This window comes from Heptranchias perlo, chromosome 40 (genome assembly GCF_035084215.1).
Source record: "Heptranchias perlo isolate sHepPer1 chromosome 40, sHepPer1.hap1, whole genome shotgun sequence".
Taxonomy (NCBI): domain Eukaryota; kingdom Metazoa; phylum Chordata; class Chondrichthyes; order Hexanchiformes; family Hexanchidae; genus Heptranchias; species Heptranchias perlo.
In genome coordinates this window covers 8,617,809-8,641,628 of record NC_090364.1, presented here as the reverse complement: position 1 = coordinate 8,641,628, position 23,820 = coordinate 8,617,809, and the positions used below count along the sequence as shown (strand labels likewise).

The 23,820-nt window shown below is 46.0% G+C and overlaps 1 protein-coding gene and 1 long non-coding RNA gene across 4 annotated transcripts in view; one reads left to right on the top strand and one right to left on the bottom strand.

Annotated features, from left to right (window-relative positions):
* Nucleotides 1–17,936, bottom strand: part of LOC137305363 (uncharacterized) — a 51,970-nt gene extending 34,034 nt beyond the window's left edge. Inside the window, exons 1-2 of the long non-coding RNA XR_010958704.1 lie at nucleotides 17,865–17,936; nucleotides 2,284–2,426 (exon numbers count right to left, since the gene is read on the bottom strand). This is a non-coding gene — a long non-coding RNA (uncharacterized lncRNA). The remainder of the gene's footprint in view (nucleotides 1–2,283; nucleotides 2,427–17,864) is intronic.
* A 5,434-nt stretch (nucleotides 17,937–23,370) lies between these two features.
* LOC137305657 (cdc42 effector protein 4-like) overlaps nucleotides 23,371–23,820 on the top strand; it is a 43,732-nt gene continuing 43,282 nt past the window's right edge. For 2 of the 3 annotated variants that reach the window (XM_067974547.1, XM_067974545.1), the window contains exon 1: nucleotides 23,371–23,500. The gene's annotated coding sequence lies outside the window, so the exon portion shown is untranslated. Of the gene's footprint in view, nucleotides 23,559–23,820 lie in introns of all 3 variants that reach the window. The other variant, XM_067974546.1, reaches the window with a different exon arrangement.

Sequence of the window (23,820 nt, the reverse complement as noted above, 5' to 3'; positions counted from 1 at the left end):
CCATCAGACCCCCTCTCTCAGACCTCTTCCCTCAGACCCCCTCCATTAGACCTCCTACCTCAGACCCCCTCCCTCAGACCCCCTCCATCAGACCCCCTCTCTCAGACCCCCTCCATCAGACATCCTCACTCAGACCCCCTCCCTCAGACCCCCTCTCTCAGACCTCCTCTCTCAGACCTCCTCCCTCAGACCCCCTCCATCAGGCCTCCTTGCTCAGGTCTCCTCCATCAGACCTCCAGCAACAACAACACACATTTATATAGCGCCTTTAACGTAGGAAAACATCCCAAGGTGCCTCACAGGAGCGTTACCAAACAAAAATTGACACCGAGCCAAAGAAGGACACATTAGGACAGGTGAACAAAAGCTCGGCCAAGAGATAGGTTTTAAGGAGCCTCTTAAAGCAGGAGAGAGAAGTGGAGAGGTTTAGGGAGGGAATTCCAGAGCTTGGGGCCTAGACAGCTGAAGGCACGGCCGCCAATGTTGGGGCGAAGGGAGTGGGGGATGCACAAGAGGCCAGAATTGGAGGATCGGAGAGTTCTTGGAGGGTTGTAGAGCTGGAGGGGATAGGGAGGAGCGAGGCGATGGAGGGATTTGAACACAAGGATGAGGACTTTAAAATTGCGGTGTTGCTGGACTAGGAGCCAATGTAGGTCAGCAAGCACAAGGAGTGATGGATGAACGGGACTTGGTGCGAGTACAATAAAGAATTAATCCAAAGAAAAATTTAAGGGGACCACGATCCCTCGATGACTTCACATTACGAGCGAACATCCTTAAACCAACAGAATTTTAGCTGAGAATTCCTACGAGTGAAACAGTTCACTCAAACAACTGAACTTTAATTGGCAGAAAGTATTTAAACTATTTTTCTCCAGACAAGGACTGGCCCCATGGGATCGCACGTAGATCTGTTTCTAATGATGCCAAGCTGGAAATGTCTCTAAAGAGTGATGGCCCTGGGCTGAGTACATATTGTTGTGGCTGAGAACCCTGACTGTTCCCAGACTAATGGAGTTTGCTTTCTTCATCTGAAGGGACGGGATTCTGTGTTTTTTAATGTTAGAAAATGTTTCTCCAAAAACACGTTCATTTCTAATTTGTCCTCTCCAGCTGTAATTTTTTTGATGCAACTATAAACTTGGGATGTGTGTTTCCACCAGCAGGAGGGTCGGTAACCAAAGGACACAGATTTAAGATGATTCATAAAAGAAGCAGGGGGGAAGATGAGGAGACTTTTTTTTACGCAGCGAGGAATTATGATCTGGAATGCACTGCCTGAAAGGGCGGTGGAAGCAGATTCAATAGTAACTTTCAGAAGGGAATTGGTTAAATACTTGAAAAGGAAAATTTCACAGGGCTGTGGGGAAAGAGCGAGGGGGGAGTGGGACTAATTGGATAGCTCTTTCAAAGAGCACGATGGGCCGAAAGGCCTCCTTCTGTGTTGTGTGATTCCATGATATGCAAATTATGGATAAAGAAACTGATTCAAAATTGAGAGACAAATGACAAAACCGAAACGGGACTGAAAGCTTTTACGCAGGAGCCCTCCTCTTTATGATAAATTTGCATGGGTGGCCGACTGGTATTATATTAAAATTAATATTGGTAGACAGAAATGTCTTTGATCTTCGAAGCAATTTAACGCCAAATGGTAGGATTTGGATCCAACTACCCATGCGTCTCAGATACTTTCTTGTTGTTTTTATATTCATTCTGGGGATATGGATATTGCTGGCAAGGCCACCATTTATTGCCCATCCCTAGTTGCCCTTGAGAAGATGCTGGTGGGCCTTCTTCTTGAAGCACTGCAGTCCGTGTGGTGAAGGTTCTCCCACAGTGCTGTTAGGAAGGGAGTCCCAGGATTTTGACCCAGCGACGATGAAGGAACGGGTGATATGCGTCCAAGTCGGGATTGTGTGTGACTTGGAGGGGAACGTGCAGGTGGTGTTGTTCCCATGCGCCTGCTGCCCTTGTCCTTCTAGGAGGTGGAGGTCACGGGTTTGGGAGGTGCTGTCAAAGAAGCCTTGGCGAATTGTGGCATTGCAGCCATGGTGCACCGGTGGTGGAGGGACTGAATGTTTAAGCTGGTGGATGGGGCGGTGATCAAGCAGACTGCTTTATCCTGGATGATGTTGAGCTTCTTGTCTCCCAAGGAGAGAAAACATAACAAAATAAAAGTACTTTGAATGGTGTGATATTGCTACAGTAAACACCAAAACAGAGCAACATTGCTTTCCTTAATGAAGCTACAAGAGCTATCACGGGACTAAAACATGTAACCTGCGAAATCTTGTGTCTAGATGGAACCGCAGTGAGAGAGATTCCTCCTCCAGATAGTACTTATCTCGTTCCATCTCTCTCTGTCTGCCTTGTGTTGGATCCCTTATTTTCTCTTCCGGACTGAGAGCACTCTTTGCTGGCAGCTTTAGAAATAAAATGAAAACAGATAGAGTCAGTCAAAGGAAGGCACTCATTGTAAATCCAGTGTAAAGGTGGCTCTGCTATATTAGTCTCAACCCTATTTCATAGTCGTTGTATAAGTTGCACCTGAAAACTTACGATGTAGTTTCCCCCTCCCACCCCGAACTGTCTCTCCCACAGGCACAGGTTCACATTGGGTAAGAGACAGGAGATGCAGGCAGCCCTGTCCTGAGTGGCCATCCTTCAATACCCCAGGCGGTAAGCATTGGCAGACTATTCGACCATGGAGGACATCACAGCGGAGTGGAATCCTGTCATTGCCCAATGTCCACACACGCACTTACTTTACAGCAGGGTTGCTGGATAGCAATCCAGAGTGGGAGCCCTGGTAGAATTCCCCTCCCTATCCTATGGACTTCCGTGCCATTTGTAGCATCCCTACGGCCATTGAAGTAATCGGCCTGCTCGACGGGAAGATCTTTTCGTGGTAGACAGTCATTTTTCATCTTTAATTCACACTGCTGCTACCTTCCAACTCCAACCAATCTGAAACTAGTTCATTCATATTTTGTCCCTGTTTGGTCAGTTCTTCTCTCTTGGCTTTGGATCCCAGCATGCTCCAGTGCTGGACTCAGGATGGGCAGGCGGCTGACTGCCAGGCCTGAGCTAACTCCAGTCACATGTCACTAACCCCTGTCCAAACACTAACGTGTAGCCATGCCGACCTTGTCACATCTTCCTCACTGCAGGAAGATATTTGCTCACGAGCCTTCATACACTATCTCAAAGTCTGCCACGTCCACACTGATTGGCGGCCTCCAAACCCCACTTGACCAGGTGTTCTGCAGTAGTCGACTCTATAGTTGGCCTATAGAAGGCAGGAGAGTGACCAGCAGCTGGCTTGGCCACTGATCTTCTCTATCTCTCACAAAGCAAATGCTTCTCTCAGCCGTTTTGCCCATTTCATGTTGCGCTGAGGGCTTCAAGGGACAACCACATAGTGTAGGACTGGAGTCACAGGTAGGATCCCTTCTTTGAAGGATATTGGTGAATAGGTGGGTTTTTACAACAATCCAGCAACTTTCTGGTGCTAGCACACAATTTACCAAATTTATTGAATTTCATAACTTGCCGTAGTGTGATGTGGGGCCTGATATTAGGAGGGAGGCGGGTTGCCAGCGGGGGGTCGACTGGGCGCGTGGGTGACCCGCCCAGTAAAATTGGTGGGTTCCCCACGCGATCGTAAGTAAATTGAAGCCTCTTACCTTGGCTTCCGGGTTTCGCGCTGGAAAGCTGCGCAGCGGGCGGACTGCGCACCCGCATCATCGGCTGTCAGCTGGAGGAGCCCTATTTAAAGGGGGCAGTCCCCCACTGACTGATGCTGCAGAAAGGAGCCAAAATTACAGCATGGAGCAGCCCAGGGGGAAGGCTGCTCCCAGGTTTAATGATGCCTCAGTCCAAGTCCTACTAGATGGGGTGAGGAGGAGGGGGAGGACAGAGATCTTCTCCCCGGTGGGCGGGAGGAAGTGGCCTGCCTCTGCCACCAGGAAGGCCTGGCTCGAGATGGCAGAGGAGGTCACCAGCACCACCAACATATCACGCACCTGCATACGGTGCAGGAGGCGCTTCAATGACCTAAGTAGGTCAGCCGAAGTGAGTACACTTACTCATTCCCCTACACTCCATCTGCCACATCACCGCCCCCACCCCACATCTCCTTCTACACTGCCAACACTACTCTCTTACATCACTCCTCACACCCACTCAAAGCTCATCCTCACCTTACCTGGACTTACTCACCTCACCAGTACTCATCCCACCACTACCACTCAACCCAATCCTCATACAATCTCATGGCTCTGTCTCATACTCACCCTCTCACGCATCTTTTTCACGGTCAGCCTCACCCCACCTGCCACTACCTGTGCTGCAGCCACAGGGCATGCATCACGTATGTGTAATAGGAAGCATAAGGCAAACATGTCGTGAGCATGAAGGGGATGCACAAGGGTGTTTGATGGTTTGTCATGGTTTTTACTTATATTTGATTTCTGATCAACTCACATTACATATTATATTGTCACCACTACTGCCACGTCCTGGCCAATCTTGACCGGTTTGTGCAATAATGCCCTTTCATGAGGTTCTCCATGAATACCCTTGATGCCAATCATTGGGTCACCCTACAGTGGGTGTATGTGTAGTTGCACGACTACTTTGTGCAGGTGCCTGTTGCGCAGCACCGTGTTGTGTAGCTCCACGTGGCGGAGGTGGACGGCATGCCTGGCGAGGCTGGTGATGTTGCTCGTCCTCCAATGGAGTGATGAATGTAGCAATGGACCCTCTCCATCCTGATGGTGTGAGTGTGAGGGGGTCCGCAAAGTAGGTAAATGTGTTTGGACAGCAGAGTTTAGGGTATGATTTAATAATTTGGAGTGTGGAGACAACGGTGTGGCAGGCAAAACTTTGTCTGAGGTGACAGAGTGCCCTGCTGCAATGAATGAGGGTTTACCCTTCACCTGTTAAATGGACCTTTGCAGCTGCCGCTGGCTGCTGGCTGCAACACGTCTGTTTAAGGAGGGAGTGTTTCCCCCAGCATGGGAAACACGCTCTGGGTGGTCCAAAATCCAAATCCTCCTGAAATCTCCAACTAATGAGGTCTGGCAACGACCTCAATACCCAGATAATGATCTTAAGTGGGATCCGGCCGGCTTTGATTGCCGCTGGGAGTCCCGCATGCGTCATTGGGGAACCCGGAAGTGGGCGGGTTGGAGCCGGGCTCCAGACCCGCACTGGGAATTCCCAATTTTAGGAGCCCCCCCCCAGCCACGAACGCACCCACTCGGCCATCCGAAAATTGACCACATGATCTTAACAACCTCTGGGCCATTAGGCCAGGGCCATAACCACTGGGCTACTCTACCCTCTATCCAACCCACATCACTAAAAACAGATTATCTGGTCATTATCACATTGCTGTTTGTGGGATCTTGCTGTGCGCAAATTGGCTGCCGCATTTCCTATATTACAACAGTGTCTACACTTCGAAAGTACTTCATTGGCTGCAAAGCGCTTTGGGACGTCGTGAGGTCAGGAAAAGCTCGATATAAATGCAAGTCTTTTTCTTTTTGATGGCCTAAATGTTTGTACAAAATTGGCACGGTCACTGAGATAGCCCACAGGATGGATAGAGTGGAGGAATGGAAAATTGTCACACTGGTGTCGTAGCAGTGGCTTTTATAAGTCTGGGACTAAGACACTTTAACGAGGCAGAGTAGAGGTAGCTTTGCTCTAAATTCAACCGTGCTAGACCTGACCTGGAAGACGCTGACCCTGACTATCTGAAACTGAAACAGAACCCATGTCCCGGCGTTAAGATCCCTCATCTTGACGAGCGTAAAACTCAGCAGCACAAGGAAACAAAGTACCTGACAGAAAACCTGTGCATTTAGAAAGCTGCGTGGGGGCCATTCGGTATCCAAAGGGTTAAAAGCATAACCAAAAGAGTGATAGCCCCGTGACACAGAGTACCAGCGCAGGGGATAAAATAATCCGAAACAGGCCGCGACTGGGTCAGGGCCTGTCACAGGGTGACTGTTACAAATAATTTAATACGTTCCGCAAGACACCCAAATATCTCCATAAAATTCCACCAGCGTTCCCATAAAAGCACGAGAGGGCCGTGGGAGGAAGTGCTACCTCGCGTAGCTTGCAATGAGTAATCATGGGGCATGAGTAAGAACTGGGATGGCACCACAATTCTCTGGATGCCTCTCACGTTACATATCAAAGAGGAGAGATATTTAAAAGCCTCAGTTCCCCCATTTGTTTCTACGTACCATGTTCTATTATTGAAGGGATGCTGTGCAGTCATGTACCTCACAAAAACTGCCTGGATGGTGAGACACACGTGATGATGTCATTGCGTTACCCGTGACGTGCTGCCCAAAATGTTTATCATTTACAAAGACAAGGAGAATCCCCATGAGCATTGGAAAACTGAAGTAACAACAAAGCCTGCCAGAAGGCCAACTGAAAGTCAGCATCTGAAAGAGGAAAGGTATTTAATGCTTCAGCTGCAGTTCTATTAAAGATTCCCATTGAAACCTTAACTTGTAAATGAATGGGGAGATGCAGGCTCCTCCCTCAGACCCCCTCCATCTGACCTCCTCCCTCAGACCTCCTTCATTAGACCCCCTCCCTCAGACCTCCTCCATCAAACATCCTCCCTCAAACCTCCTCCATTAGACCTTCTACCTCAGACCACCTCCATCAGACCTCCTCCCTCAGACCCCCTCCCTCAGACCCCCTCCATCAAACCCCCTCCCTCAGACCTCCTCCTTCAAACCTCCTCCCTCAGACCTCCTCCCTCAGACCCCCCATCAAACCCCCTCCCTCAGACCACCTCCATCAAACCTCCTCCCTCAGACTTCCTCCTTCAGACCTCCTCCCTCAGACCCCCTCCTTCAAACCTCCTCCCTCAGACCTCCTCCCTCAGACCCCCTCCATCAAACCTCCTCCCTCAGACTTCCTCCATCAAACCTCCTCCCTCAGACCTCCTCCCTCAGACCTCCTCCATCAGACTGCCAACAACAACAACAACTTGCATTTATATAGCGCCTTTAACGTAGGAAAACATTCCAAGGCGCTTCACAGGAGCGTAATCGGACAAAAATTGAGCCAAGGAAGGACACATTAGGACAGGTGACCAAAAGCTTGCTCAAATGAGGTAGGTTTAAGGAGGAGACAGAGGTGGAGAGGCGGAGAGAGTCAGAGGGGGCGTTCCAGAACTTGGGGCCGAGATAGCTGAAGACACAGCCACCAATGGTGGGACGAAGGAATTCGGGGTTGCACAATTGGAGGAACGCAGGGTTCTCGGAGGATTGTAGGGCTGGAGGAGGCAGACTTCCTCCCTCAGACTTCCTCTCTCAATCCTCTTCATTAAAGCCACCTCATTCAATTTTACTCCTTTTCACAACTAGAGGCTTTGAAATCCCAAGCTTGCGTCACCTAACCACTACTTCTCGATTCATCTCATTTTCCCACCTACTCTACTTGAACCAAGGTGATGTAGTGTACCATGGAGCCTTGTCTCACCACCTCAGTTACTCAAAACAAAACACATAAAATGAGCACATTGTATGAGTGCTGCCTTTCAACATAACAGCTCCTGTCAGAGGTCCTGAGGACAGGGATCTGTTTCACTAGTGATGATGGGCAACTTTCTCCCGCCCCTCCATCGACAGGCCGCACAAGAGTGGCCCAGAGGTGACTTTCCCTCGAATTTTGTCTTCCTTCCTATTGGAATCTCTCAACGTTAAGGGATGGAAAAGTGGAAGCAAAGTCACAGCTCCTGCTAATCTCATTACCACAAGTCAAGCCTAACCACTTCTTAGCACCAATTACACGGCAGTTTTGGCGGAGGCCTCGGGGCAGCTTGGCTACTGACCTTTCAGCTGGGACGTGGTTTATGGTGAGAAGAGCTGTGTGTTTCCCTGTGCCTGTCTCTGTCAGTCTGTTGATCTTCTGTCTGTCAGTCTGCCTTCGTCTCTCTTTCTGCCTTTGTGTGTGTGAGTGTGTGTCTGTATGTTTGTGTCTGTGTGTTTGTGAGTGTGTGTCTGCATGTGTGTGACTGTGTGTCTGCATGTGTGAGTGTGTGTGTGTCTGCATGTGTGAGTGTGTGTGTGTGTGTGTCTGTCTGTGTGTGCATGTGTGTGCATGTGTCGGTATGTGTGTGTGTCTATATGTGTGACTGTGTGTGAGTCGGTGTGTGAATGTGTGTGTGTGTTGGTCTCCTTTAGTCTGACCCTAGTTCTCTGTCTTTTTCCCTTTCTTTCTTTTCTATCTGTTTTTCTTTGTCTCCTTCCTTTTTTCATTGTTTCTCATTGTCTTCCTCTCTATTTGTCTTTCTTTCTCTCTATCTGTGCCTCTCATTGTCTACTCCTCCCTTTCTTTCTTTTTCTGTATCTGTCTTTCATTCTCGGTCTCCTTTCTGTCTGTTTTTCTCTCCTTCCTTTTCTCACTGTTTTTCTTTCTATTTCTATCCATCTCTCTCTCTGTATCTGTTTTTCTCATTGTCTACCTCTCCCTTTCTTTCTCCTTCTCTCCTTTTTCAACATCTTGCAATAAGAAAGAGTTAAGGTCAGAGTAGGAAGGTGCAAACGATAATGCCGCAGTCTGGTAATTCAGATTTAGTCCAGTTCTGCATGAAGACGCACAGATTAAATAGGCAGACAATGTGACTAATTCACAGGGAAACTACTGGCAACAAGAGGGGAGTGGAATATGACCACTGCTGTCCTCTACACCAACAACAAAAAACAACTTGAATTTATATAGCGCCTTTAACGTAGGAAAACATTCCAAGTCGCTTCACAGGAGCGTTACCAAACGAAACTTGACACCGAGCCACATAAGGAGATATTAGGACAGGTGACCAAAAGCTTGGTCAAAGAGGTAGGTTTTAAGGAGCGTCTTAAAGGAGGAGAGGGAGGCAGGGAGATGGAAAGGCTTAGGGAGGGAATTCCAGAGCTTAGGGCGGAGGCCGCCAATGGTGGAGCGATGAAAATCGGGGATGGGCAAGAGGCCAGAATTGGAGGAGTGCAGAGATCTCAGAGGGTTGTCGGGCTGGAGGAGGTTACAGAGATAGGGAGGGGCGAGGCCATGGAGGGATTTGAAAACCAGACCCTGTCTGCACTCTCAAGTGGATATAAAAGATCCCATGCTACTAATCAAAGAAGAGCAGGGAAGTTCTCCCCGGTGTCCTGGCCAACACTTCTCCCTGGACCAACACCTAAAACAAATCATCTGGTCATTTATCTCATTGCTGTTTGTGGGACCTTGCTGTGCGCTAATTGGCTGTCGCGTTTCTTACATTACAACAGTGACTACACTTCAAAAAGTACTCCATTGGCTGTAAAGCCCAATGGGTTTGGGACGTCCTGAGGTTGTGAAAGGCGCTATATAAAGGCAAGTTCTTTTTTCTTTTTATGCAGGCAAATAGGCTGGCCATTCCACACCACAAACATTCAGCAAACAGCAATGAAGGAGCAGTCAGTCTTTATTATTGGCGGTGTTGGTTAAGGGATAGCTGGAGAACTCCCTGCTTAGTGTCAGCCCAGATAACAGCCACTGTACTCCAAAATGTCATCTTCTTTGACAATCAGTCCCACATATCTATTGTTCCAGACAAAATATATAACATCCGCAAAATGAACTGCACTACCAATGTAATGAGGGTCTACATAATTGTGAGGATTGTTTTCTTTCCAACTCCAGAGTTTCTGAGCCCATCATAAATCACCAAAGCTTTCCTCTTACAGTTTACAATAATCCTGAGATTAGATTACAGCTTTCAACCCTCTCCCTGGTGGCTATTTTAAAGTAATAAATACTTCTCCGCATCTCAAGAGCGAGAAAGTAAAACTGGTGTGGCTTTATATTGAGGAGAATTGGAGTCCTTTAGGCCTGAGCTGGGGGACGAGGGGAAGTTGGTTTGGATCCATGCCCGGTCAGTTCTCTGAGCAAATAGACGCAGGTTTTCCAGGTATTGTAGTTCCATTTTTGTTATGTTTATTTTGTGGATTTCTGACCCCAAAGCGAACATGAGGTCCCGACCCTGCGGAGAATGAGAACGGGATTTGAGAACTTGCTATGGCGATGTTTACAGAATGGTTTTGGATTCCATTCTGCCATCGTTACTGTCGTTTTGCCAGGAAATCATTTCCGTCCGAATGCAGGGATGTTTAAAGTTCTCATCCCTGTGTTCAAATCCCTCCATGGCCTCGCCCCTCCCCATCTCTGTAACCTCCTCCAGCCCTACAACCCTCCGAGAACTCTGCCTTCCTCCAAATTCTAGCCTCTCGTGCGTCCCCAATTTGTTTCGCCCCACCATTGGCGGCCGTGCCTTCAGCTGCCTAGTCGCTAAGCTCTGGAATTCCCTCCCCAAACCTCTCCCACTCTACCTCTCCCTCCTCCTGTAAGACGCTCCTTAAAACCTACCTCTTTGACCAAGCTTTTGGTCACCTGTCCTAATATCTCCTTATGCTCGGTGTCAAATTTTGTCTGATAACACTCCTGCAAAGTGCCTTGGGATGTTTTACTACGTTAAAAGCTCTCTGTAAATCCAAGCTGTTGTTAGGGGTTCCCCAATGCTTAGTAGCAAGTGTCTAGTGTGTCATACAGACCAGCGATGACCCAGATTCAGTCCCTGGTTCATGATGAGTTAACTGATTTCCGCCATGTTAAGCAACCACAATTTACTTCAGCGTCCCATGGCTAGAAATGGAATGTCAACCATGATGGCCGCTCCTGACTGATGTACAGTGACTCTCACTGGAAAGTGCGTGTGTGTGAATGGCAGACGGGAACGGGATTGAGTTTGGCCGTGATGCCCTCCACAGTTGAGTAGCCTGCTGACACTCGCTGTGCAGACCTGCCTGTAGAGAAGGACCGCTCGGGCGAGGTAGCTGCCAGTGGTCGTGGACCTGCATTCCAGCGTGAGTCACCTGCTTCAGGAGAGCAAGTGAGAAAGTGAGAACATAATGAACAAAAAAAAAAGCTGACAAGGAAATTACTCAGAGAACTCACCTTACATAATCCCCAATATGCGCTTATTATGGAATTTTAAAAGGACATCCATTACTCAGAGATGTAATTATCTTTTAAAGGAACACTGCCCCTCCCTTATGATGGATCGCTTCATCCTACACTGAACACTGCATGAGAAGCAATAATATCACGTATATCACTGGTATGGGCCACCTCATTTATAATGCTGCAGTCCCAGTTTAAGATGCTAGACTACTGAATTCCAGTTATCCCAGGACCAAGGGGACGTGGGCAATCCCCTCGCTACACGTTGGGACATCCCCCCGCCACTGCGATTCTTAGGTAGCATTGATTCCAAACTGCTCATGCACGGTCCCTCCTCAACCCCAATTCAGAAGTTCCAGGCTACGCCCCTGCCTCCAGAGCATGCCCTCACCCCCAATACCCCCTCCTCTGTTGCAACACATGCACAACGAGGGTAGTCTAAGCTGATTCATGTGCTGTCATTAATTCATACCGTCCTTTATCCGTGGGAGTTTCTAATCTATACTCAGAGCGTTTTGTATGCTATGAAGGATCTTGCAGCGAAAAGACACAAAGCTAATCCCCAACATCAAAGGTCTGAATTATGAGGAAAGACTGGAGAAACTTAGGTTTTGAGCCTAGAAAGGAGGCAAGTGTAAAGTGCGACACATGAGGAGGGAAACTAGATAAAATATGTCTTCTACGTTACATCGAATTACATAGAATTTACAGCACAGAAACAGGCCATTCAGAACATTGGAACATAGGAACAGGAGTAGGCCATTCAGCCCCTCAAGCCTGTTCCGCTATTCAATTAGATCATGGCTGATCTTAACTCCATCTACCCGCCTTGGTTCTGTAACCCTTAATACTCTTGCCTAATGAAGATCTTATCAATCTCAGTTTTGAGAGACCTACTGGTCTCTGCTGGTGTTTATGCTCCACACGAACCTCCTTCCACCCTACTTCATCTAACCCTATCAGCATATCCTTCCATTCCTTTCTCCCTCATGTACTTATCTAGCTTCCCCTTAAATGCATCTATGCTATTCACCTCAATGACCCCATGTTGTAGCAAGTTCCACATTCGAACCACTCTCTGGGTAAAGAGGTTTCTCCTGAAATCTTTATTGGATTTATTAGTGACTATCTTATATTTATGGCCCCTAGTTTTGGACTCCCCAGCTATTGGAAACATCTTCTCTACGTCTACCCTATTAAACCCTTTCATAATCTTAAAGACCTCTATCAGGTCAGCCCTCAGCCTTCTCTTTCCTAGAGAAAAGAGCCCCAGCCTGTTCAATCTTTCCTGATAGTTATAACCTCTCAGTTCTGGTATCACTTAAGTAGAAATAGCTAAGGATGAAGCGGAAAGGGACCTAGGAGTCTGAGTAAACTCGAGGCTAAACATGTCCAAACAATGCAGGACAGGAATCAACAAAGCCAATAATGTTGAATTACATAGGCCCAAACAGTAGAATACAAGTAGGAGGAGATATCGATTAAACTTTATAGGGTTCCAGTCAGGCCGCACCTTGAATATCACATCCAACTCTGGTTGCCACGGAACAAGAGAGACATTTAAGCGTAGGAGGCAGTGCGGGGAAGAGCTACGAGGTTCATTCCCAGTGTCATAAGGAGAGACTTGGGCTTTTTAACCTGCAAAGGAGGCACCAGATAGTTCTTATAGAGATACAGAAGATTGTTCAGGGTATAGATAAAATGAACCCAGGATAATACTTTAAGTTAAAGTTTGGAAAAGAAAGAAAGGCTTGCATTTATGTAGCACCTTTAATAACCTCAGGATGTCTCAACATGCTTTACAGCCAAATGAAGTACTTATTTTGAAGTGTAGCCACAGTTGTAATGTAGAAAAGTTTGGAAGTGGAACAAGGGGACACAGGTTCAAATTAGTAAAATTTTAATCCTTCACACAGAGAGTTATTAATGTGTGGAATAATATGCAGATAGAGCAGTGGAGGCAAAAACCCTTCCATCATTTAAGAAACAATAAGGGGAACGTTAGATTCTCACTGGATGGATGAATTAAGATGGGCTATTCAATGGCCTTCTTTATCCATAATTAACTTGAGATTTACTAGATCAGACACAACTCATTATAAATCCCAAATACTTGGCTCCTGAAGATCATGTCACGGTGAGGGTAGAGGGTGTTTGTTTGATGTCTAGTGTTTGAAAACAACAATTCCTTTCCTTCTAATGTTTCCTGTTTCCAGAGGTGGGGCCCACACATTTAAGGAATATTTGGCTGGTGAGTCAGGAAGGGAGAACAAAGGAGGTCGGGCCAGAGGAAGACCAATTTGTTAGCGATTTTGCAGCTAGAACAATGGACTTTTACTTCAGTCCGACCTTTGGCAGTGGGCTGCTCGGCAACCATTAATCCTCTAACTGGTACGGCGCAGATGGTTTATAAACAGTCCCAGCGTAGGAATGCTCCTGTAAAGGTAATATTTGCTTTGGCAAAGACTGTGTCTCTATAAAATCTAATGGAAAAGCTACTATTTTATGGCAATAGTTTAGACTGGAAATCCTTCATTACAACTGCTATTCTTAGGCAGTGCTGAGATGATTTTCCTTCCTGCTAAGTCTGGTTCTAGGACTGCCAAAATTACATGCCTCTATCAATCTAACGCATATCTGCTGTTTAATGGCTTTAGCCTTCAGGCACTTGCTTTACAGAGCAAGTTAATTTGGTGCCCATCAAGGCAAGCAATTTCCCTGCTTGAGGATTAGAAATTTGTCCTTTCCAATGTCCACCTCAAGCAGGTCTCCCAGATGAGGTATAGCATGGGTTAGGTGGGCAGGATGACATTTGTTCTGCTCTCCCATGGCAATGCATCGTAATCCAATCCTCGGGAGAACACTTCCCTCCAGTACAACAATACGTAGTTAAATGTTGCTGTTTCCCGCCTGGCACCGGCCATTCTTGTGCTTTCCGTGCCCTTCCTTCACCATCGCTGGGAGAGTGCCCTGGAATTTCCTGCCCAACACCATGGGGGGGAGCACCATCACCACACGGACTGCAACGGTTCAAGGAGAAGGCCCACCGCCACCTTATTAGGGCAACTGGAGATGGGCAATAAATGCCGGCCTTGCCAGCGTCGCCCACATCCCAAAAAAAAAATGACCCAATTGGTGTTAAATTGTGAGCTGCTTTTATGCTGAGGACCCACACCTTGACTTAATTTCCCTTGAGGTCCTTATAGAAAAAAGAGACTTTCACTCCATCAGTCTTGGCTGGGTTGTTCATACATGCATTAGGGGCAGAAAGGTGAGGCTCCGAGTCCCCACAGCACCCACCCTGATGAAAGGTTACGTTATCTCTGTTTCTCTCTCTCCACAGATGCTGCCAGATGTTGAGTGTTTTCCAGCGTTTTCTGTTTTCATCCCTGCACCTCCCAGTCCACTGGCACACTTCGATACGTAGAAACATAGAAAATAGGAGCAAGAGTAGGCCATTCGGCCCTTCGGGCCCGCTCCGCCATTCAAAATGATCACGGCTGACCGTCTAACTCAGTACCCTGTTCCCGCTTTTTCCCCATATCCCTTTAGCATTACTTTTTATGAGGCGAACTAATTGGAATGATGGGATAAAAAGAACGTTTTGCTTCATGTAATAGAGTTCCCATTAACAGCCCTTATTAGGCAATTGGTTAATGGAGCTATGCTACGGAGAGTGGTGTTTGTTTTGACGCATAAGTGGTGAACTTAGACTTGCACAGTTTCTCTCTATTTACTCTTAGTCACTTCCTCCTCACTCTGTCACTGAAGCAGGTGACCATGATGCTAGACTGGGAGAGTTGCATATAAAATGACAGATCTCAGACTTTAACCAGCAGTTTTAAAGTGTAAATGTTAAAAGGGGGGGGTCACTGATACCAGGTTTTTTTTAATTGTGGAACCATATTTCTGCAATGTACACAGGCTCCCAGGTCTCTGGAATTCACCGCGATTACACTGCTGGACAGATTCCGCTGCACTTTAAGTGTCACCTTGGCTCAGTTGGTAGCACTCTCACCTCTGAGTCAGAAGGTCATGGGTTTAGGCCCCAGTCCAGAATTTAAGCACATAAGCTGGGCTGACACTTCAGTGCAGTACCGAGGGAGTACAGCATTGTCGGAGTTGCCACCTTTTGGATGAGACATTAAACCGTGGCCCCCATCTGCCTGTTCAGGTGGACATGAAAGATCCCATGACACTGTTCGAAGAAGAGCAGGGAGTTGTTCTGGTCAACATTTATCCCTCAACCAGCAGCACCAAATCAGATTATTTGGTCATTTATCACACCGCTGTTTGTGGGACCTTGCTGTGCTCAAATTGGCTGCCTTGTTTCCTACATCACAACAGTGACTACACTTCAAAAATAATTAATTGACTGTAAAGTTCTTTGGGACATCCCTAGTCTCAACTGGACCAGCCACATAAATGCAGTAGCTACTAGAGCAGGTCAGAGGCTGGGTATTCTGCGGCGAGTGACTCACCTCCTGACTCCCCAAAGCCTTTCCACCATCTACAAGGCACAAGTCAGGAGTGTGATGGAATACTCTCCACTTGTCTAGATGGGTGCAGCTGCAACAACACTTTAGATGCTCGACACCATCGAGGACAAAGCAGCCCACTTGATTGGCACCCCATCCACCACCCTAAGCATTCACTCCCTCCACCACCGGCGCACAGTGGCTGTCGTGTGTACCATCCATAGGATGCACTGCAGCAACTCGCCAAGGCTTCTTCGACTGCACCTCCCAAACCCGCGACCTCTACCACCTAGAAGGACAAGGGCAGCAGGTACATGGGAACAACATCACCTGCACGTTCCCCTCCAAGTCACACACCATCCTGACTTGGAAATATATCGCCATTCCTTCATCGTCGCTGGGTCAAAATCCTGGAACTCCCTTCCTAACAGCACTGTGGGAGAACCTTCATCATTCTGACTGCAGCGGTTCAAGAAGGAGGCTCACCACCACCTTCTCAAGGGCAATTAGGGATGGGCAATAAATGCCGGCCTTGCCAGCGACGCCCATGTCCCAAGAATGACTTTTTTTTTAAGTACCACACAGGATGGTGTATGTACCCATTGAGCCACTGGGGCAGTAAATATTTAGTCTACAGCTGTTAGAGATGGATGGTGCTTCCCCGTCACAGCACTTTATGCTTTTAACATTCGTGCATACATGTTATTTGACACTCTCGCAGATGCGACTGTTCAGTCAGAAGTCTTTTCAGGCCTCACTTAAACACACAAAGGAAGAAAAAGGAAATCACAGATCAAAGTTGTTCTCTCATATAAAACAAAATATCTAGATGCAGATGTCTTAGAGATGCCCACATCTGTGCCTCAGCTACTGGACAATCTTTAGAAAGACAAACAGTGCAAGAGACAGCTCCTGGGGGTGACGGGAGTTGGGGGAGGGCGGCGGGGTGGTTAAGACAGATGCTTGTACCTTGTTTAGTGCGGATATTTGATAGTGAACAGGCCTTGTTAATTGAATCCCCCTTTCTGCAGAAGGAAAGGCTGTTCCTCTGTGACCTTTTTCAGTCAAATCAACACATACCATATGTCTGTCTTTGGCCAGCTGGAACAGTGATGTCGGGGGGGGATCCCAAAGCTAACTCCTGCCAGCCCATTCCCTGAAGCGGGGGGAGGGGTCTGTGACTCAGGGCAGATTGTAGATGTAGGACCTGGCCTGAATTATTTTACTGGGTAAAGTTTGGATGGGCAACTAACGGAGCATGGTTAATTGGGGTCCGTAAGTTCTGAGACAAACTGTCCGGGTCCACATCGGCCCTGGCTGACTGAACCGTCTGCTTAGATCAATTACCGAGTTGTTTAAATAAGGCTCAGTCCAGGAGTGAGAATATATTTCTGGGAGCAATTTGTGACATTTCCAAGAGCTTGCAATTCTGTAAACAGAAACTGTGATGAAACAGAAATGTAAAATGAAGCCTGTCAAAAGCCTATCCAAGTCTGCTGAAAATCTGGCACTCCCAGACAGGATACAAGAAAAAGCTTGTCAATTAATAGGCGATCCCTATCTTGCACCTAGCCTCCAGCATCTCTCTCTCTCTCTCACCCTTTCTCTTTCTCTCATTCTGTCACAGCCTTTCGTATCTCTCTCCATTCCATTGCCACTACTATGGTCACTAATCCTTTTGAACCTTCCTCTCTTGATCGTTCTTGTCATCAAACACACCCTCCTGCACGCTCTTCTGCCGACCTGCCATCCTCGCTGTGTTTAAAAAAAACACTTGTCACTCTAACTCATTCTCCTTCAGAACCCCAAGATCACTTTGCACAGTCTCCCGCTCCTCGTGCGATCTACGTGCTTTTTACAAAAGAAGATAGCCTCATTTCACCTAGTGTACTTCTTCACTTAACTGGCTGTCTTCTACTCTTTCCAATCAACGAGGACAAATGGCTCTCAGCATTAGTCCAGCTTGGTTGCCGAGGGCAAGTAAAAATCCAGAGAATCAGTAGCGGGCAGTGGCCGAGGCCCAGGTACTTCACTACGGTCTGGTGCATGCACCAACAGGCCTGGTCAGTCGGTGGTGGTTAACTCTGCGTTTGACCTTCTGAGTGAAAAAGGGACAGAGTTTCAGGTGACAGCACTATCTGAGAGAAAACACAAACATCAAGCGTTGGCATTCCATGTAGATCTCTTGGACTGATATGGAAGATGGATTGGTTTGAATCTGTGGGCCCTGTTCATTTGACGTTAATATTCCTTTAAATTCACATGTTTGGTTGTAGTCCTTATTCTGATGAAGACTGTTGATTTCGACAGAGACAAACAAGTCGGGTCACGCATCTTTCCAAGAATGTGCAGCCATGCTAAACTTACCGTGTTTTTTTTCACCCGCTTTGCCAGATTACTTCTCCACTTTTCTGACCTGTCCTACTAAAGGCTTTGCCTCCTTACTGAACTACAGTTCCACCGGCGCTGGGCACCCTCTGGCATCTCACCCAAGAGGGCGTCATTCGCGGAAGACTAGGTAGTGTCGGCAGGCTATTGCACCATGGGGAATATCCGAGTCAAACCCATCCTCACCCAATGTGAACTTGCTCTAGGCGTTGCTGGATAGAGATCAGGAGTGGCAGCCTTGATTAAACACTCTTCTTCTTGTTCAACTAGATTTCAGCATATCAGGAGTGCCAGTGCGATTACGCCAAGCAGAATCCCACCAAAGATCTGTACCAGATGGTCACAACCCATTACAGTGAATTGTCACCTTCCACTATCTCCTCCCCCTACTGAATCTCGGTTTTAATACAGACATAACAGTCGTATGTATCTGTTATACAGATTTATACAGGTATAATGCTTCTAAATATCTGTTACAGTGTTTTATAAGACTCTTTTGTATCTGTTACACAGATTTATACAAGGGTAACATTCCTGTATATCTGAAACACAGTTTTATAACACTCCTGTGTACCTGTAATACAATTTTATAACACTCCTGTGTATTTGTAATAGTTTTATAACGCTCCTGTATATCTGAAACACAGTTTTATAACACTCCTGTGTATTTGTAATACAGTTTTATAACACTCCTGTGTATTTGTAATACAGTTTTATAACACTCCTGTGTATTTGTAATACAGTTTTATAACACTCCTGTGTATCTGTAATACAATTTTATAACACTCCTGTGTATTTGTAATACAGTTTTATAACACTCCTGTGTATTTGTAATAGTTTTATAACACTCCTGTGTATTTGTAATAGTTTTATAACACTCCTGTGTATCTGTAATACAATTTTATAACACTCCTGTGTATTTGTAATAGTTTTATAACACTCCTGTGTATCTGTAATAGTTTTATAACACTCCTGTGTATCTGTAATACAGTTTTATAACACTCCTGTGTTTCTGTAATACAGTTTTGTAACACTCCTGTGTTTCTGTAATACAGTTTTATAACACTCCTGTGTATCTGTAATAGTTTTATAACACTCCTGTGTTTCTGTAATACAGTTTTGTAACACTCCTGTGTTTCTGTAATACAGTTTTATAACACTCCTGTGTATCTGTAATACAGTTTTATAACACTCCTGTGTATCTGTTGCACAGTTTTATACAGCTATGAAACACTTAAGTATCTGTTACAATGTTTTATAAAACTCTTATGTAACCGTTACATAGCTTTAAATAATACTCCACTGTTTCTGTTACACTGTTTTAGACAGGCATTCCACTCCTATGCTGCATTGTGTCCCTCTCTTTAAACTGCAAACATGAGCGTAAAATCATTGAAGGCTCTGTTTTGTGGTACTGAACCTTTCAGAAACCCCAGGGAGGGGACAATTTAAACTTAAAACAGAAAATGCTGGAAACACTCTACGGGTCAGGTAACATCTGTGGAGAGAGAGAAACATAGGGTTAATGTTTCAGGTCAATGATCTTTCATCAGAACATAGGAGGCAATTTAACTCTGTTTATTTCCCAATTGGTATCCCTCAATAGCAGTCCCCTCTCCATGGCTGGTTGTCGTTCCTCCTCCCATCACCCTGCCCACGACCAGTTAACTCAGTATGGACTAGGGATCAGCTCTGGGAACATTTACTCATCTAAAGCACTCAGTACCATGATGACCAAATTAAGTACTCAGCTTTTAGGGGAACTGCTTTCCTTGTTAGCTTTCATTTCTAGAGGGATAGAATTGAAAAGCAGAGAGGTTATGTTAAATTCGTATAGAACCTTGGATAGACCACACTTGGAGCGCTGTGCACACTTCTGGTCTCCATATTATAAAAAGGATGTAGAGGCACTGGAGAAGGTGCAGAAAAGATTTCCAAGGATGATGCCAGAACTGAGAGGTTTTACTAATCAGGTAAAATTGAACAAGGTGGGGCTCTTTTCTCGAGAAAAGAGAAGACCGAGGGATGATCTGATAGAGGTCTTTAAGATTATGAAAGGGTTTGTTAGGGTAGACGTGGTGATGATGTTTCCATTTGTGGGAGAGACCAAAACCAGGGCCATAAAAAGAAGATAGACACTAATAAATCCAATAAGGAATTCAGGAGAAACTTCCTTACCCAGAGAGTGGTTAGAATGTGGAACTTGCTATCACACGGAATAGTTGAGGTGAATAGTGTAGATGCATTTAAGGGGAAGCTAGATAAGTACATGGGGGAGAAAGGAATAGAAGGATATGTTGATGGGGTTAGATGAAGAAGAGTGGGAGGAGGCTCGTGTGGAGCATAAACACAGGTATAGATCTGTTGGGCCGAATGGCCTGTTTCTGTGCTGTACATTCTATGTACTGTAATATCAGTTATGATTGACTCCCCCTCCCCCTGTCAGATTCTCTCCAGGTGTCTTCTCCACTCTGCAAAGCAGTGCCCACTGAACTCCACTTATCCAATCTCTACAGGGTGATTTGTACCGGTTCTCGAAGTTCCACCTAGCCATTTCTTCACATCAGCTAACCACGTTCTTCCTTCTCTGCCTTTGATCCATTAGTGTAAACCATTCCAGATGTTAAGAATTCCCTGTGACTCTTTCCCTCAACTTGTCACTTTCCTCATTATAATCAGCCTCATCACTTCTCTCTTTCCTTGTGCTAGTTCAAGGACCCTCTCATTAGGACCACAGAAGTTAATAGCACAGAAGGAGACCATTCGGCCCATTGTACCAGTGCTGGCTTGTGCGATCCAAAACTAACCCCACTGCCCTGCGCGACCCCATCACCCTGTAACTTTCTCTGCTTTAAGTATTGATCCAATTTTCCCTTAAATGATGCAATGGTCCCTGCCTCAACCATTCCCTGTGGCAAAACAATTCATGCTCCAACAACCCTGAGTGTGTTTGTGTGTAAAAAAAATTCTCCTGAACTCTCTCCTTACTTCCTTCGTCACAATTTTAAATTGATGATCCCTCTTCAATGATTCGCAAACCAGGGGAAATAGTCTTTCTTTTTTTGTCCAGCATAAAACTGCGGCATGGCTGGGATTAACCTTCGCTCAATCGCACCGAAAGGATTCAGCATAAGATAATCATATCTCATTACGGCAGGACTGTCAATCACTAACCATCGTCTCATCTCACAGTGAAACGATTCTGAAGTGAAAAACAAGAAACTAATAACTACAACCCTGACTTATGTTTCTTTTATTGTACCAGCATGCTGACGATGTGTCTGAGCTGGCCTGTTATTTTTAGTGCGTGGGCGGGTTCAGTGAGTGGGAGTGAGAGAATCTTTCGCCTGACCTGCCACCTCATGTGCAATCCAATTACTTGCACAATATCTGCTTCCAGACATGGAGCGGGGAAATCCCTGTGGGGGGAGTGAGGTAAAACAGGATCAATTTTGTATTTTTTTTCCCCTAATGTCCCGGCCTCTCCTGGAAGCAGTGTCCCGTGTCGGGGTGTGGTTTTTTTTTGGACACAAAGTTCTTCATTTCCTCGGGAGCCATTCTTCTTGCATTAGCCTAACCAGTGTGCAACAACAGGCTATTTGACGCTTAGTGGCGTGATAGGGAATCCTGACATTCTCATCTCACGTCCGCACATTTCTAGAAAGGGTTATTGGATAGCGCTCAATAGGGAGAATGATGATTGATTTCAACCTCCCCTCCCTACCCAGGGGTATTGAGATTAATCTTGGTGCTCTGCCCCCTCCTCCCACACATTGACACCTCAACTTAGACCAGGAATGGAACCCCAAATCAGCTAACTTGAAGATTTAGACATCCAAGTGACACTGTACAGGGCGATGAGAGTGATATTGGATGGAGCAATGCAAGTAATATAGGATAGGGCAATGAGAGTAATACTGAAAGGGAGAGTGAGAGTAATACTGGACAGGGCAATGGAAGTGAAATTGGATGGGACAAGAGTGATTTGAATAGGGGCATTAAGAGTAGGCGTTGGCCGTGGCTCAGTGGGTCGCACTCTTGCCTCTGAGTCAGGAAGTTGTGGGTTCAAGTCCCACTCCAGAGACTTGCAGCAGAAAATCTAGGCTGGCATGTCACAGCAGTATATAAGAAATAGGAGCAGGCTATAGTGGCCATTCAATAAGATCAAGGCTGATCTTCTACCTCAACTGCTCTATCCCTATGTCCTTTGATTCTCTTAGTGTCCAAAAGTCTATCAATCTTAGCTTTGAATATACTCAATGGCTGAGCATCCACAGCCCTTTGAGGGAAGTGCTGCACTGCCAATAGATGCTGTCTTTCACATGAGATGTTCAATCATCTCAGGTGGATATAAAAGATCCCATGGCATTATTTCAAAGAAGAGCTTGGGAGTTCTTCCTGATGTCCTGGCCAATATTTATCCCATCAACCAACATCTCTAAAACACAGATTACCTGGTCATTATCACATTGCTCTTTGTGGGATCTTGCTGTGTGCAAATTGGCTGCTGCATTAGGACATCCCAAAACACTTTACAGTCAATGAAGTCCTTTTTGAAGTGTAGTTACTGTTGTAATGTAGAAAACACCTGCTTCAAAAGAGTGCCATGGGATCTTTTACATCCACTGGATGAGGGCAGAGACGTCCTCAGTTTAACATCTCATCTGAAAGACAGCAACTCCAACAGTGCAGCGCTCCCTCAGTATTGCACTGGGGTGTCAGCCTAGATTTTGTAGTCAAGTTTTGTGCTCATAGATTTAAGGCGATTGGCAAAAGAACCAAAGGGGACATGAGGAAAAACTTTTTTACCACAGTGAGTGGTTAGGATCTGGAACGCACTGCCCAAGATGGGGGCAGATTCAATCATGGCCTTCAAAAGGGAACTGGATAAGTACTTGAAAGGAAAAAAATTGCAGGGTTACAGGGAGTGGGACTAGCTGGATTGCTCTTGCATTGAGCTGGTGCGGACTCAATGGGCCAAATGGCCTCCTTCTATGCTATAACCGTTCTATGATTCTATGAAGTCTCTGGAGTGGGACTTGAACCCAGAACCTTCTGACATCAAGAGGCTAGTGTGCTACCCACTGAGCCACAGCTGACATCAACAGTAACTCACCAAAATATGAAATAAATTTAATTTTTAATAATGATATTGTGAGACTCAATGTTTTTTTATTCGTTCATGGGATGTTGGCGTCGGTGGCAAGGCCAACATTTATTGCCCATCTCTAATAGCCCTTGAGAAGGTCAATCAGGGATTCAAGTCCTTCTTGATTAATGATGAAATCAAGACAATTTCTGACATTTTTAATTCAGATTGCAATTGACAAACTTTCATCAATTACAAGGGACTGGCAAGCAGGCTCCGCCCCACTCCCTTCTGATTGGGCAGCATTGGTGTCCATCAAGCGTTGGTCCTCCCTCCCACCCTCCAACGTTCTCCACTGGTGGCGCAGTGCGCAGGCGCGGCCGCTCCACTGGACTGCGCTGTTGAAAGAGGCTGGAAATGTAAAGTGGGGAAAAGTTTAGGCAGAGAAACGAGAGAGTTTCCAAGGGGAAAATAGGGATCGCGACTCGTAGGAGGCAGAGGACAGCTGCCTGCACATCAGACACAGGTACTTTCACCTCTTGGAAAGGTTGTTGCAGTTTAAAGCAGGCTGTGCAGACTTTTAGGTGAGAAATAACTTATTTTAATGTAACATTCTTTGTGAAAGTTTTTAGTGGGTTCTTAGTTTAGAGCCAAGAAAAGTGTAGAGTCTGGATTCTGACAATCTCTTGAGGAGGGGAAAAATCGATCAAAGCAGCTGTTTTTTAAAAATATGTTTGAGATATAGTAATTTTTTTTAAATGTAATAATTTTCCCCATTCTAAATATGCTGCTTTAAAATTCCTGTGATGCTGCAATGCTTTTTTAAAAAAAATCTCACCGGAATTT